General features: G+C 49.2%; 1 protein-coding gene across 3 annotated transcripts in view; it reads right to left on the minus strand.

Moving 5' to 3' along the window:
- PTPDC1 (protein tyrosine phosphatase domain containing 1) overlaps nucleotides 1-9,231 on the minus strand; it is a 70,548-nt gene extending 61,317 nt beyond the window's left edge. Inside the window, exon 1 of one of the 3 annotated variants that reach the window (XM_047829693.1) lies at nucleotides 9,127-9,231. The gene's annotated coding sequence lies outside the window, so the exon portion shown is untranslated. The remainder of the gene's footprint in view (nucleotides 1-9,126) is intronic. The other 2 variants (XM_047829694.1, XM_047829690.1) reach the window with 2 other exon arrangements.
- Nucleotides 9,232-16,539: the final 7,308 nt, after the last annotated feature.

Below are 16,539 nucleotides of genomic sequence, written 5' to 3' on the forward strand. Positions count from 1 at the left end.
GATTTACATTTGGAGCAAAAAAGGGAGCATTTGTCCTATTTATTCCCTTTATACACTTCTGTATTGTTTGAGCTTTATTTTGAAGTTAAAAATAAAACCTTTATATTATACTTTTTAGTTTCTACCGAAAGAAAAAAAATGGGCAAAAGATGTGAACAGGCACCTCACCAAAGACAGACAGATGAAAATAAAGCGTATGAGAAGATGCTTCGTATAGGGAAGTGCAACTTAAAACCACAATGATATACCACTCTATGTCAGAACAGCAAAACACAGAAACACAAGAAAACCTAGCAATGCCAACTGCTGGCACAGATGGGGGGCAAGAGGAAGCCTCTTTCACCACTGGTGGGAGAGAGGGCAACGGTACAGCCATGTAGAAGGCAGTGTGGCGGTCTCTCAGCCAGCTCAACACAGCCCTAGAGTAAGACCCAGAAACTGTTCTCAGCTATTTACCCAACTAATTTGAAAACACATCCACTCAAAAACACATATGTGAATCTTCACGATGGCTTCACTTGTAATCACCAATATCTGGAAATGACCCACCTGTCACAAAACCTACTAGACCACTGTTCTGTGATTAAAGGGAAAGGATCATTATTCTATGCAACAACGTGGATAAATTTTACATGTAGCACGCTAAGCAAAAGAATCCAATGTAAGATTACACTGTAAGATTCCATTTATAGGACTCTCTGGAAAAGAGACAAAACAGCCTTTGCAAGACGTCTGAAAAGGGCAGAGGGGCGACCGAGTAAAGCACAAATTTTTAGGGCCATGAAACTATTCTGTCTAGTACTACAGTGATGGATACGTATGTTATCCATTTGTCAGCCCTCCCAGAACTATTTTATAGCACAAAGAATAAACTTTATGCAATATTTTAAAATGCAAACTAAAAAAAATCAACTAGGAGGGTGGAGAGTGGGGAACCCCAGCAGGGAATGCAGACAAAAGAATTTAATTGTATTACAAATGTGTGAATAACCTCACGGGGAGGAGGAGGGGGGATGGCAGAAAGGGACCTGAGTAACTCTGGAAATGACCGGAGGCTGAAAGTCAAAAGGAACCATACACTCCACTGTAGCTGGAAATGCGACTTCTCAGGGAGGGGCTGGTTAACAATCTTGATACCCCTGCACACGTATCCTGGAATGGAGAAGTTAAGTAGAAACATGGTGAATGGCAGAAGCCGGGTCTCTCGCTGTCGCAGATGGAGGGTACAGATAACAAGTAAGCACCGGGGAAAAGGCCAGAATGAACCGGGTGGGGGGGTTCTGAATTAGAGTCTGAGGCATCAGCCGGAACTCCTATTTAGCTTAATACAGAAACCGATGACTCAAAGTGGAAATATTACAGAGATGTGTGCACACACAGGTAAGTCAATACCCACATATTTATCTCCTAGCTCTGCTCACTCACGGGACCTAAAATCAAGGACACCCCAGTAGCGATGAGCACATCAGAGCAAATCCTGGCTTTTAACACCAGGATCCAGGGATCCTTGTTGAAATGGCTGATTTTAGGGCTGGAACAGGGAACACGCTAGATGAATCTGAAGCATCCTGTAGTGCCGGAAAGCAGGCAAGTGCTCCAAACACAAACAGAAACCACCGGAAAGAGCTCTCGATGGTGAAGTTGGAACAATTTGAGCAACAAATAAATACTGCACTTTTCAGTTGTATCTACCTGGGAACAGAAACCTCTGACATGCTCAATAATACAAAATTGTGTCACCGTGCAGGTATATTTTTCCCAAAGTCGGAAGGCAGGGGGACAAACCAGAGTATGCCTTAGAGGGGAAGACTCCAGAATGCTTAGGGAGTCACACGAACAACAGTCCAGTTCAATACAGTAAATATCTGAGCCCCTACGAGGTGCCAAGAGCTCTGAGAACATGGGGGAGTACAAAGACCAAATAGTTCCTGAGGTGCGTGGCCTGAGGGACGGCTCAGGACACCCTCACAGGCTGAGTTGGAGTCAACATCTGGCACCAAGGAAGCGATTAATATGTGTTACGATCTCTTCCCCAAATGCCCAATGCAACAGGACTCACTCTACTGAAACCAGTAAATTTCACCACTTATGTGACAAAAGGATATTACTTCCATTCTATGTTGTTATAATCAACTAGAGAAATTAGCGTTTTAGAAGTACAGAACTTAAAAGTCTAAAACTTAACATGCAGAAAAACTGTTCAGCTTTCTTTCTGTCTACATGAACGGGGGAGTCCTGTACTTTGACTCAAGGAGGCCACCACTGATCCAAGTAACAGGCAATTAGAAAATAAGACTTTGGACAGCACAAAATGAAAAGCAGAAATACTCCACGATCACTTTATAGAACTTTAGACCATTAAGGCCATGAACACTTTAAAATTCCACACATAATTAACATTCTGTTTCTCTGTTTTGAAATATGGAATGGCTGCATCAGAGGGAAGAGAAGAAAATTATCCAGACGAGAATGCTTTGCCACATGTACCAGGAAACACACACAACTGACCACCGAGAGGAGAAAGCCTCCCCAAAGCCCCTGCTTATCACCTCTGCTCCCAATGAGCTTTTGCTGAAAGAAAACAGTTGATTCTGTACAGCTTTATACTCACAAAATTAAACACAGGCTAAGCTGGATGCGTGCTAGGACCTTTGCAAAACAGGCTTATGGAGGGCGTGTGGACACGAGTCAGCTTGGGGCGGAGACCAGGAGCTCAACCACGGGGGCCAGCAGGAGAGGGCACAGCGTGATGCCAGTGTTCACAGGGCACGGTGACGGTGAGCGTGTTCAGGTGGGCCTATGACATGAAGCGAGAAGCCCGAGATGTGTTCAAGACACGACAGCACTGACGGCGGTGAGCACAAGGAGGCCCGCGGGTCGGGAGGGACCGTGGCAGGGGACGGGCTGGCCTGCAGGGACAGAACTGCAGGACAGCACTTCCGGGCCATACGGACATGCAGAGAGCTGGCTGGAAACGGAAAGGCATTCCCGCTAAGCAAAGTCAAACACAACAACTGTACACACAGTACGTCCACACAGGCGGAGAGAAAGCGCTTGAGAGACACCAGGTGGCTGACTTCCCCTGACCCGCTCCTACAGCTTCCGTTATTACTCGAAGTACATATTCGGCCACTCTTCAGTTCTTACTCAGGTGGCCACCACAGACTTGAAACGCTAGCTCACCGGGCCCTTCCCTAAAGATCCCCGAGGAGCCAGAGGTCTGAAGACGTCTGGAGAGGTCACAGTCTGGAAAAAAGAGTGGACAAAAGGTGTTGACCTTAGAATAAGTGCCTCCATTCACAGAACAGCCAGAGTAGAGAGCACACACTACGCGCGCTCGCAGGAGATGCAGCGTCCAGCGCTCACGGGGCAGCTGGCTTGTCTACCACCATCCCGAGTAAATCCACCGCAGATCAACAAAGGCGAGCTCAACTAATACGATACGCACGCTGCTGGAGCTGCAAGGTTTTTTTTTCGTTTTGGCTGATCAGTATTTTCTAAATTTTTATGCTCCGTGATGTTTTACTTTTATAGGAATACAATTCCACTTTCAAAAGATCCTATAGTTGTAATGGCTATTACATTACACACAGCCTCTCGTGCTACGTGTTACAATATATTCCTGCCATTGTTTCTAATATCTGCTGTAAATTTAACCTGTGGCCTGAGTCAATTTATACATAGTTTCTCATTGGGGGATAAAGACAAAACTATTGTATATTTCAAAACAGCCACAATGTAATAGTCAAATATATTTGCCCATCAGTGATAGACACAACAAAATTGCTACCAAGTTTGAGGTAATATACAAAAGGCCAGACAGAATTTTTAAATTGGGCCATTTTCTTTGGGACACAAAAATTTTAAACTGGAATATCTATTACTCAACTCTAAACATATTTTCAGTCAGCCATCTCCCCTTTCCCTACAATTCTGAGGAAAAGTTCCAGCATGTGATTTTACTTTTCCACACTGACCCTAATCCCCTCAAGTCTACTCTTCATGCTCTGCCTCTAGCAAATAAAGTAAAAAATAAACATTCTAAAGGATTGGCTGACAAAGTTTGAAAAGAAGAGAACTGAAGGTGCTACCTGTCACCAATAGGATAAATCTTCCTTCAGAGACCTCTTCCGACAGAGACCCCTCCGGTGGGCAGTAAGGCTGAGAGGCCAGGGTTAGGGAAGGAAAGGAGCGGATAATTGATTTTGTTCCTGGACAGGCAGTTTGGGTTTCCAAATTTATCCTGTAGAGCAATTCAATAAATGGATTCTTCTGGTCCTTATTCTAGCAATAAAACATCTGCTTAAAAAGAACTAGAATTGGGGCACCTGGGTGCCTCGCTCAGTTAAGTGTCCAACTTTTTGTTTCGGCTCAGGTCACGATCTCACGGTTTGTGAGTTCGAGCCCCGCATCCGGCTCTGCACTAACAGTGAAGAGCCTGCTTAGGATTCTCTCTCTCCCCGCCCCCCCCCCCATCTCTCTCTCTCTGCCCCTACCCTGCTTGCTCACTCTCATTCTCTCAAAATAAATAAATAAACTTAAAAGGATTTTTTTGATGAAATAAAGTCTTGAGTTCACATATAGGGCCAAACATCTTTCCTTCTGAAGGGTAGAACGCCACAAATTAACACACCGACCGTGCAGAAAAAAATGGTGTTGCTTGAACTATAGTGAAAAGAAATGACTCCCAGACCAAAAAGACTTTTATTTCCCTCAAGAAACTATTAGCGGGCTTTCTCCTAGCTGGTCTCCACCTACTCCACCTGGCCGGCTCCTATGCTCATAAGCGGGACAGCACTCAGACACAAAGATCTGATCCAGAGACTGACAGGTGTTAGTGCCCACAGAGAAAGAACAAAGGGCAGAAGTGCTCTTTCATAGCAACTACAAGGAGGCTAGCTGATGGGGGGGGGGGGGGGGGAACCTGCCAATCAAGAGGTTAAGGACTAGGCGCTAAGCATCCAACTCTTGATTTCAACTTGTTCATGATCCCAGGGTCATGGATGTCGGGCTCTGCGCTGAGCATGGAGCCTGCTTAAGGTTCTCTCGCTCTCCCTCTGCCCCTCTCCCTCTGTTCATTCTCTAAAATTAAAAAAAAAAAAAAAAAAAAAAAAGATCATGGACTAAAATCATAAGGTTTACCACCAAGAGGACAACTGTTAGGTTTTAAACCATGGCAAAAAAGTTATGTCCAAATACTTAACTAGACAGCCCAGGAAACATGACTAATAACGAACTGAGAAAATGATAAGCAGAATGCCTGTTAATATTTCTGTTAGTTTTTTTCATGCAAGTGTAAGTAGTTAGGGAGTTTCAGGTTTTCATCATCGTAACTGGTCAGTTGCAAAAGTCAGTTTCCTTAAAAATCCAATTTGTTCAATTTGCTGTCATCAGATCTATTGCTGTTTGATCAACTAGAAAAATAAAAACATGTACTTTATAAGCGGTGTCTAAGGTCATGGGTTAGTTGTTCTCTCAGACACCTGTTTAATGGTCAGTCCACACTCACTGTTCGTGTTAAAAGTCTCATGGGCTTGAGGATCAGTACATTTTCGAGATCATGCAGAAAGATTTATGGGGACACAATTTTCTACAAAACTAGGTGCCCATACTAATTGCCATTAAAGGGAATGATTTCCAAGAAAAAATACGATTATAACTTCTTGTAAGTTAAGCCAAAGAACTGTCAAAGCACTGACATTTTTATGGGAACAAATTTAAGTTACATCTCTTGGATCAACTGTGAAAAGTATTTCAGACCTGTGAAATCTTCAACTGTGCTCGTTTATTTTCTTGAAGTTTCCTATTTTCTAATGCACAATGTACTTTTAACTGAGACTTTAAGAGTTTAAGAGAATTTCCCAACCACTATTTTGTTACAAATCAAACTCAGTGAGAAACACATTTCCTCATCATGCTAACATTCAGAGACTTTGTAGTTGTGCTGTTCAAACATTTATCACAATCTGTACTTACCTCTGCTTTTATATTTGCTTGTATTTTTTTCCCATATAATTTCTGTAAGATCAGGGACCCTGTCTGCCTTCCTCACTGGTATATCCCCTCCACCTAACACAAAGCCTGGCACCAATAAATGTTCATAAATATTTACTGAATTAACAAATGGATGAGTTTAGTCATAGAAAGGAAAGCATGATTAGGAGCTAAATAAATAGCCCGTGCCCACAGATCTCTCAAAAATATTTAAAAGGTGGCTCACTGTTATTTTTTTAAATGTCTTCATTTCATTTTTGGGAGAGAAGGAGCACGAGTTGGAGAGGGGCAGAGAGAGAGGGGGAGACACAGAATCCGAAGCAGGCTCCAGGCTCCAAGCTGTCAGCCCAGAGCCCGACGCGGGGCTCGAACTCCCGGACCGCGAGATCGTGACCTGGCTGAAGTCGGACGCTCAACCGACTGCGCCACCCAGGCGCCCCTTATTATCATTTTTTTAAATGTTTTTATTTGTTTTTGAGCAGAGAGAGAGCATGAACGGGAGAGGGGCAGAGAGAGAGGGAGACACAGAATCCGAAGCAGGCTCCAGGCTCCGAGCCGTCAGCACAGAGCCCGACGCGGGGCTCGAAGCCACGGACCGTGAGACCGTGACCTGAGCCGAAGTCGGGTGCTTAACAGACTGAGCCACCCAGGCGCCCCACGGCTCGTTATTATTTTTATCGATTTTTTCTTTTTATGCCTTGCATGCAGTAGGTCCTCAAAAATGAATTGCATCTTTTTTGGAAATGGAAATGACCTGGAATGTTACAGCAGTATAGGAACGCACCGATCTCTGAAAACAGGGGAGGTGAAAGAGAACAGGACAAAACTGCTTGTGCTTAGTGCTCTGCCAGGCCTTTCCATATGCTGCCCCAAATAAAACCCTGGAGGCACTGTCCCCATCTTAAAGACGAGCAAAGTGAGACTCAGCCACGAAGTCACTGGCCCAAGGTCAGGAAAGTGGTAGAACTGGGGTTAAAATACGAGTTCTTGCTTAAACCAAAACCCACTTTATTTTCTCTATCCCAAGTTGCCTCCACGGGAACCAAAAAACAGCCCATTTCTTTCAGTAACAACACATTAAGTGTGTTAAATGACACAGTTAATATTTTGGAAAGTGGGGCGCCTGGGTGGCTCAGTCGGTTGAGCGTCCGACTTCGGCTCAGGTCGTGATCTCACAGCTCGTGAGTTCGAGCCCCGCGTAGGGCTCTGGGCTGACGGCTCAGAGCCTGGAGCCCGCTTCCGATTCTGTGTCTCCCTCTCTCTCTGCCCCTCCCCTGCTCATGCTCTCTCTCTGTCTCAAAAATAAATAAAAACTTAAAAAAATATATTTTGCAAGGAAATGTTTTGATTATTCAACTTACATATTTTAGAACAGGAAATGTATAAGTAAACTAAAAAAAAATCAAATGTATCTTTAGGTGAGGCCGAAGTGATGTGAGAAAGAACGGATAAAGTCACCAGCAAAGAAACATTCCAACGTACACGTTTTCACACCCACCGTGCTGCTTATTTTAAAGCTAGAGAAAATCTTCGGATGTTGAGGCAGTTTCAGTCGGAAAAAGGATGAGATGTGCCTTTAAGAGAACTGTGATTTAAGGTTTGTCCTCAGGATAATTTCCAGATTTCCAAGTGGAATTTTGAAGTGCAAGCCCCTTCTCTCCCAAGATTTTCCTAAATGCTGGGACCCTGAACAATCCATACAAGGAGCACCGAGGAGACTTCATCCTCAGTAGGGATTCGGCAGGGTGTGGAAGTGATTCTGCCACACTGGTTGCAGCGGGGGAAACTGTGCTTCTCAGACCCCTTTGCATAGTGTCCAATGTTACCTTTAAAACAACTGTCGTGGGCCTGAATTTGTTATGAGGGTCAGAGAAGCACAGGAGGAAGCGTTACACTGGAAAGGAGGAGAGAAGGGAGGACAAGGCACCTTCCCAGACCGCGCGGACCAGGCAGGGCGCCAGGCCCCATCAGCAGCTGGTCCCCGCCGAAGCCCGGGGTGCAGCCCCTGAAGATGGCTCGGGACGCGGGGCACCTGGGGCACCGCAAGTGGGGGACCCGCACCTGGAGGCACCTGCACCTGACGGGGAGCACCATACCAGGGAGCACCCGCACCAGGGGGCGTCCCAGACGCCGCGGGACACCTGCACCTGGGGGACACTGACCAGGGGGGCGCCCGCCCTTGGGGGCGTCCCAGACGCCGGCGGGACACCTGCACCTGGGGGACACTCACCAGGGGGGCACCCGCACCAGGGGGCGTCCTAGACCCCGGCGGGACACCTGCACCTGGGGGACGCTCACCAGGGGGGCGCCCGCACTGGGGGCGTCCCAGACACCGCGGGACACCTGCACCTGGGGGACGCTCACCAGGGGGGCACCCGCACTTGGGGGCGTCCCAGACCCCGGCGGGACACCTGCACCTGGGGGACACTCACCAGGGGAGAACCCTCACTTGGGGGCGTCCCAGACGCCGGCGGGACACCTGCACCTGGGGGACACTCACCAAGGGGGCACCCGCACCAGGGGGCGTCCTAGACCCCGGCGGGACACCTGCACCTGGGGGACACTCACCAGGGGGACACCCGCACTTGGGGGCGTCCCAGACCCCGGCGGGACACCTGCACCTGGGGGACACTCACCACGGGGCGCCCGCACTTGGGGGCGTCCCAGACGCCGCGGGACACCTGCACCTGGGGGACGCTCACCAGGGGGGCACCCGCACCAGGGGGCGTCCCAGACCCCGGCGGGACACCGGCACCTGGGGGACACTCACCTGGGGGGCGCCCGCACCAGGGGGCGTCCCAGACCCCGGCGGGACACCTGCACCTGGGAGGCATCCGCACCTGGGGGCACCCGCACCAGCAGGCGGGAGGCGGCGCGGTCCCAAGTCGCCGGCGGCGGGGTAGCGCCCAGGGGCCTCCGGGACCGCCGTGGCGGGCTCGGGCTTGCATCCCAGCCTCGGCCCCCCCGCGCGGACGGCGGAACGACCCCCGCCCCCCGCCCGGCCCCCACTCTCCTCACGCGCTTCCCACAAACGGCCGACGCGTCGGGGTCGGGGCGGCGGCAGCACAGCGCCGACCTCCGCCTCTGGAGGAGACGCGCCAGGCCGGCCGCACTCACCGCGCCCGCACTCACCGCGCCGCCCGCGCCCGCCAAGGACGCCGCCGCAGCCGCCCGGCAGCTTCCGCCCGGCGCCACACAACCGCCGGCGCCCACCTCGGCCGCGGCCGGCGCAGGCGCTCTGGGCCGCTCCCGGGCCGCGCGCGCCGCCTGGCCCCCGCCGCCGACGCACGTGACGCGCGCCGGCCAATGGCAGCCCGAGGCGGCCTGGGATGCGGCGGCGGGCCGCGGGAAGGCCGCAGGATCCCGCCTCCCGGCCCGACTCGGAGGTCGGCGGCAGCGGGGAGGGAAGGCAGGGCCCGGGTTCGGCCAGCCTGTGCCCGCGGGACGGGGAGCCGGAACCTGGGCCCCGCCCCCGAGCTACCCCGCCCCGACGGCCGCGACTGGCCCACGAGTGTCCCAAGGGGCCCGCACCTGCTCCGCCAGCGCGCGGCGGATGGGGTTCGCCTGCGTGTAGCAGAACCCCCAAATCCCAACACCCCGAGCCTTATCGCAAGGCTGCCTCCCCTCCAAGAGCAAGGGGAGCTCGGGACCCCAGGGGCCCAGGCTCTCTCCGCTCTGTCCTCAGGGCTTGGCTTCCGACCGCAAATCTGGGGGAGCTCCGGCAGTCACCTCCTTGATTTAGAACGGGCCTTCCAGAAGCCCCTTCCAACAGCCTCTACCCACATCTTACACACTTAACCTTAGCAGCTCACCCAGCTGGGAAATGGAGTCTGAGCACGTTTCTGCCCGCGGTGAAATCTCCTTCCAAAAAAGAGGGAAAGAATGCTACGTCCTGGTGGGTGGGTGGGTGTTGTGTGTGTTGTGTGTGTTTAAACCGGTGCGGGTGGTCCTGTATCACACAGTTCCTTAGAAATAAGTTCTCCTGGATGTGAACAACTTACTAGGCGAATACATGCTCTGTGGCTGACCTTGTGCTGGATGCTTGCATACATCTTCCCATTTAATTCTCAACAACCCTGCGAGGTGGGCATGATTACCTCCGCAACACCGCTGATCAGGGATGGCAAACTAGAACGCAGATGGCTTTTACGTACACCAGATGATCTGGTGTGGACGGCTCTACAGTGCTACAAACACATGGGCCCAAGTAATACAAGTGTGTGTTGTTAAATCAACAAGGCCACCCAGCTCTGACAAGATCACTCCTCTCTGCAGCTCAGGAAGCAGGCCTCACATAATACACCAATGTAAAGATATTACCGTGCCAAAACAATACAGTGAGATTGTAGAAGGAAACGTTTTTGATGAACAGTAGAGTCTAAAAGAGAGTTGAAAAACTTGAACTTGATTTTCCTCGAGTTTGTCAAAGGGAGAAGAGTGCCCACACTATGGTTTATTAATAAGTAACCAGACTGGTTTAAAGGCCTCTCCAGGAGCACCTGAGTGGCTCAGTGGGTTGAGTGTCTGACTCTTGATTTCATCTCAGGTATGATCCCAGGGTTGTGGGATTGAGCCCTGCATCAGGCTCCGCACTGAATGTGGAACCTGATTAAGATTTTCTCTCTCTCTTTCTCTTTCTCTAAAATAAACATACAAATAAATACCTCTCAAATATTGTTGCTGCATTAAACTTTGACAATTAGTGGGGAAAGTTAGACATTGATCTGCCTGTAGGGAGCCCACAGTCTATGGGGAGAAAGACCAGAACACAATCTGAACTCATCAGGACAACCCTGGGTGGTGTAGGAACATGTGAGAAGGGTATCCAATCTGGAGGGGAGGCAAGGAAGAAGTAGGGAGTCATCAGAGAAGGCCTCAAGAGATAATTGAATGGGGGTCTTGAAAATTGAACTGGAGAGGACCAAGCTAAGTGTAGGGAATAGCAGTACAAAAGTATGTAGGGCAAAAGGGTGTCGCTTATGTGACTGCTGGGTTTGAAGAGAGGACTAAAAGAACATAATAATTAGGTGGTGCCCTGCCGTGACAGGTCACGTATGCACGTAACTGGTCATGTATGCACATAAGGACTTCACATCCCTATGGCCACTTGCAGCCATTCCCTCCTCGATTTGGGGGTTTCTTTACTTTGTGTGTAGTCTTGGTGGTATTCCTCATTTAGATACCCTCTGGTATCCAAATATCCAAATCCATTCCTAATTTAGATACCCATTGGCATCCAGCCAACAGACGGGCAGTTGACTCAAGCTAAGCCAGGATCATCTACCAGCAGTGAGAGAGAAAGTCAGGGGTTCAAACATCCCCATCTGAGAGCAGGCAAGGGGGATGCCTTGTGGGTCCACGAAAAGCTTACAAAATTGCATGGAAACCACAACCGAGGGTAGAGGTTATGTGTGTGATGTTTTCCTCAGCCAACGCAATAAAGTCTCATTACTTCATTTTCACACCTCAGTACTAGATAGGAATAATTGTATTTTAGTCCCTGGAAAGATGTATTCTTTACTTACTTTGATCATACTTTCTAACCCCAAATTAAATACTCGGTATTTTAGGGGCGCCTGGGTGGTGCAGTCGGTTAAGCGTGCGACTTCAGCCAGGTCACGATCTCGCGGTCCGGGAGTTCGAGCCCCGCGTCAGGCTCTGGGCTGATGGCTCGGAGCCTGGAGCCTGTTTCCGATTCTGTGTCTCCCTCTCTCTCTGCCCCTCCCCCGTTCATGCTCTGTCTCTCTCTGTCCCAAAAATAAATAAACGTTGAAAAAAAAAATTAAAAATAAATAAATAAATACTCGGTATTTTAAATCAGCACTATTGGGGAAAGTCTGGACTATGTCAACATCATTTCTCTATGACAGTTTGGATGGGGTGTTCCACCAAAACAATTTTTTGAGTAAGATGTGCAAAGACTGCCATCCAATTTCACTCTAATGCCATGTTCAACTGACAACCTTCTTGGAGTTTTTTATTGTGCTGTAAGATTGATTGCTTTGATGGAGGCCATGACAAGGGTTTTGTGGGTTTTTTTTTTTTTTTTGCCCTTGAGTTATTCTAGATGACCAACTCTAGAGCTATTTTATTTTAAAGATGAGTCACTCGTTGCCACAGATTTGGGGGAAAGAGAGAACAAATTAGCACTGTGGAATGTCCTCATCATGTGGTTCTCTGAGTAATTTAATTTCCAGTGGTACCCACTTTTTCCTGAAATTGTATGGAAGTGTGCTATAACAACATGATGCAAGAGGACATACTTAGTGACAGAATTGACAACACAAATAAATCAACGTGATCAGAGGACCAGGGACAAGGACCAAACCATAACGGCCCGTAATAAGAGGGCAGGTGATCTCGCCACAACTCCATCGCTCTCAAAAACAGTACTACTGATGGGGCGCCTGGGTGGCTCAGTCGGTTGAGCGTCTGACTTCGGTTCAGGTCACGATCTCGCGGCCTGTGAGTTCGAGCCCCGCGTCAGGCTCTGGGCTGATGGCTCAGAGCCTGGAGCCCACTTCCGATTCTGTGTCTCCCTCTCTCTCTGCCCCTCCCCCGTTCATGCTCTGTCTTTCTCTGCCTCAAAAATAAACATAAACATTAAAAAATTAAAAAAAAAAACAAAACAGTACTACTGAGGCTGAGGGCAGGAGGCTCCTGTTGAGAAAGTGGCTAATCCTCACCGCAGCGGGGAAGTAAGTGGGGGCACAAGCCCGGCTGGCCTGTCTCCAAGAGCTCCTGTGAGCCTTGAAGTCTCTTGAATGAATGCGTGAGTGAAGAAGCAAAAGTGAGGACGACATCCAGATGCTGGGGCTCGTCTGCCAGCAATTCTCAGCTCTCAGCACAGAGCCCTGCTCGCTGTGGGGTCCCCACCCCATCCTCCTGCTTGTCTCAGCTCCCCCCAGTCCTGCCCCGCCCCGGCGGCAGCTTAGCCACAGGCATGTTCTCACGCACTTAGTGAATGTTTATGGGATGAGTGATTGATGGTTTGAAGAAACCAACGTAGAGGAATTGAAGAGGGAGCTCAGTTACAGTCCAACAATCAAAGCAGCCGGTCTGTGCTCCGTGCTCCACACACTTAGTTCAGTTCATCTTCACGATAGCCCCACAAGATAAACATGTTATCATTGCCTCATTTTACAGGAAGAGGAAGCTCAGAGATGCACCAGAGCTACCTAATTAAGTGGAGGAATCAAGGTCTAAAACCCTGAACGGTCTGATTACAAAGCCCATGCTGTTTTCTGACATTCCCTTATAGCCTCTGGAAAGTTCACAGGAAACTCTGGTCACCATATAGGCATGTGCACCCCTGACACATTTCTTGTGGGTGTTTATCTTCCAAGAGGACAAGGCCCACACCACAGATTGGGCAGGACCGCGGGGGCCAGCGGGAGCTCACTAACCTTCCACATTCCTTCAACTCGGCCCCTGGAGAAGGAAGACAACAGATGGTCAGCAGGCTGCTCACTTCCCCAGCCATGTGGCTTTAACTAAACAGGCTGCTCGGGATTCCTAGTGGCCACAGGGTCCGGCATGTTCAAGTTCAGCGAGAGCCTGATGCCTGCTTATTAAATCTGCTCAAAAGGCAGCCACCAGGCCACCATACCAATACAGTGGGAGACAGAAGGTACTAGAAAGAATGGTGGGTGGGCAGTAGGAAGTCAGTTGCAGTGCACCGTTTTTATTATTAATGTGCGTTATCGAGGGGAGGCTGGGAAGGGCTCCATGTGGGTACTCGTGCAAGTAAGCCAGTCCTGACTAAACAGAACAATCAAGACTGAATTTTTATTTTTTTATTAAAAAAAAATTTTTTTTTCTTAACGCTTATTTATTATTGAGAGACAGAGAGAGACTAAGCGTGAGCAGGAGAGGAGCAGAGAGAGAGGGAGACACAGAATCGGAAGCAGGCTCCAGGCTCTGAGCTGTCAGCACAGAGCCTGATGTGGGGCTCGAACTCACAAACCGCGAGATCATGACCTGAGCCGGAGTCAGACGCTCAACTGACTGAGCCACTCAGGCACCCCAAGACTGAATTTTTAAAAGAGAAAGGGTGTTCTAAGTGAGGGCAGCAGCGTGGGGCCTGCTCCTCCTGCTTTCTGACAAATGCACTCCCACCCATGGCAGCTAATTACTACCGCGCACGCCATGTGTCAGGTTTTCTTAGATCCTCGTCGGTTTTGAGGTACTTTATGAAGCAACTACTCCACTGGTTACCAACTTTATCAGAAGGCTGCGTACTGGGGCGCCTGGGTGGCTCAGTCGGTTAAGCGTCCGACTTCAGCTCAGGTCACCGCGGTGCGTGAGTTCGAGCCCTGCACCAGGCTCTGTGCTGACAGCTCAGAGCCTGGAGCCTGCTTCGGATTCTGTGTCTCCCTCTCTCTCTGCCCCTCCCACATTCATGCTCTGTCTCTCTCTGACTCAAAAAAAAATAAATAAACGTTAAAAAAAAAAAAAGAAGAAGTCTGCGTACTATTATCCCCCTCCCCGGGTGGGTCATGTTTTGAAAGGTATCTGAAAGCAAGAATACGCTTCTTCCCCTGCCCTGCCACCCAGCCTATTAACTGGACAGCACTGGTTACATTATTAAATTCATACAATTCCATTTAAAAGCAAAGAAACATGGTTTTGGTTTCGTTTTGCCTTCTAATCCCCAGGTCTGCTTTAAGGGTCCTATCTCAGTTCTCTGTGGACCATTTCCTTACCTGAAAATGGCGATGGTAAAGTAGGTCAACAGCACCTACCTCGTTAAGGAACTAGGGAAACGTGAGCCTGGTGAGTGAGAGCCTGGTGAAGATTTATTCCTGTTGTACCTTTGCATGGGCCAAAGGTTCTGTTCTCCTGGCTCACTGAGCCATGCAGGTCTCTGAGGCTCCCTGGGAATCATGGGATCCCATTCTTGGTGTCCAACCCGGTCCGGTTCACCCTTCTTATTTTACAGATGAAGGAACTTAAGACCCAAGTGGAAGATTGTGACCCCACTTCTGCCCTTGATCTTGAATTTTATGTCAATTTATGCACAGTCACAAAGAAGCAGTTAGTGAAAACAAGGCCTGGAGCATCCCAGAAATGCAGAGAAGCCCAGAATGGCAGGGGAGGAGTGGTGGCCGACTAGGGGAGATGGGAGCACGAGGCTGAAAAGGCAGGCAGGACCTGTATCACACAGGACCTGCTGGGCCAGTTTAACTTTGGTCTCTAGTTCAGAGGCACGGGGAAACCAATGAGAAATGATAATTGTTGGTTGAGATTTGGAAACATCTGGACAACCATATTTTAAATTTTTTATCCATGTGTTTGAAATAGTCCAACCATAGGTTTAAAGGCATAAACTGTTACTGTGTAAACTTATAGCAGGAAATTGATCTGATTCTAATAAGGACAAGAACCAAAAGCAATGGGCTTAACCAGACAAAAGAGATCGTAGGTTGGATGTGGACGGAGATCCCTGACCTCAAGCATTGTGAGCAGTGGACAGGTTGCAGAGAATGACCCGTCCTGGAAAGCAGCTGAATTCTTAGCAGAGATCATTGGGAATCAGACTTTTCAAACTGAACTGTGCAAGATGAAGATTTAAACTGAAGAGCCAGAGCGCCTGAGTGGCTCAGTTGGTTGAGCGTCCGACTTCAGCTCAGGTCATGATCTCTGTAGTTTGTGGGTTCAAGTCCCACGTCAGGCCCTGTGCTGACAGCTCAGAGCTTGGAACCTGATTCTGATTCTGTGTCTCCTCTCTCTGCCCCTCCCCCACTTGTGCTCTGTCTCTCTCTGTCCCTCAAAAATAAATGTAAACAAAAAATTTAAACTGTCTGAAGAGCCTTTAAAATGTACGGTTGAGCATCCAACTCTTGGTTTCAGCTCAGGTCATGATCCTGCGTTTTTGTGAGTTTGAGCCCCGTGTCGGGTTCTGTGCTGGCAGTGCACTGTGTCTCTCAAAATACATCAATAAACTTAAAAAATAAATAAAATGTGCTTTTAATATTGGGGTTCCCTGTTTGGTTTTCTTTTATAAAAAAATCCTGAGGAATGAGGGTGGGGAGTCTGAAAACCACTGGATGTACAGTGTGTTCCATATCAGCTGCAAGGCAGCGACCCCAGTAACACACTGGGACCATCTTCTCAGGGAGAGGGAGGGACGAAGGCAGGGAAAGAATGTGTCTACTCTGCAGAACAGGCAGCTACCCAGGTTGGAGCTGAGGGCCTGCACAGAAGCCCCCTGAGTTGCCCTAAAGTTACTTTAGCTCATTGTAAAACTAAGATCTCTTCCTATGGGCAGGGTTTTCAGCCACTTTTTAAAAATATTTATTTATTTTTGGGGAGAGTGCAAGCAGGGGAAGGGCAGAGAGAGGGGGGCAGAAGATCTGAAGCAGGCTCTGGACTGACAGGCTGACAGCAGCGAGCCCTATGTGGGGCTCGAACTCACAAACCACGAGACCGTGACCTGAGCCGAATTTGGACGCTCCACCTGACGTTCGGTCACAGTACAACAGCCCCCGGTTGGGTTCTTGACATGCCTGGCCCCGGCGGGGGGGGGATCTTCCAGCCTAGTCT

This window comes from Prionailurus viverrinus, chromosome D4, assembly GCF_022837055.1.
Source record: "Prionailurus viverrinus isolate Anna chromosome D4, UM_Priviv_1.0, whole genome shotgun sequence".
Lineage (NCBI taxonomy): Eukaryota > Metazoa > Chordata > Mammalia > Carnivora > Felidae > Prionailurus > Prionailurus viverrinus.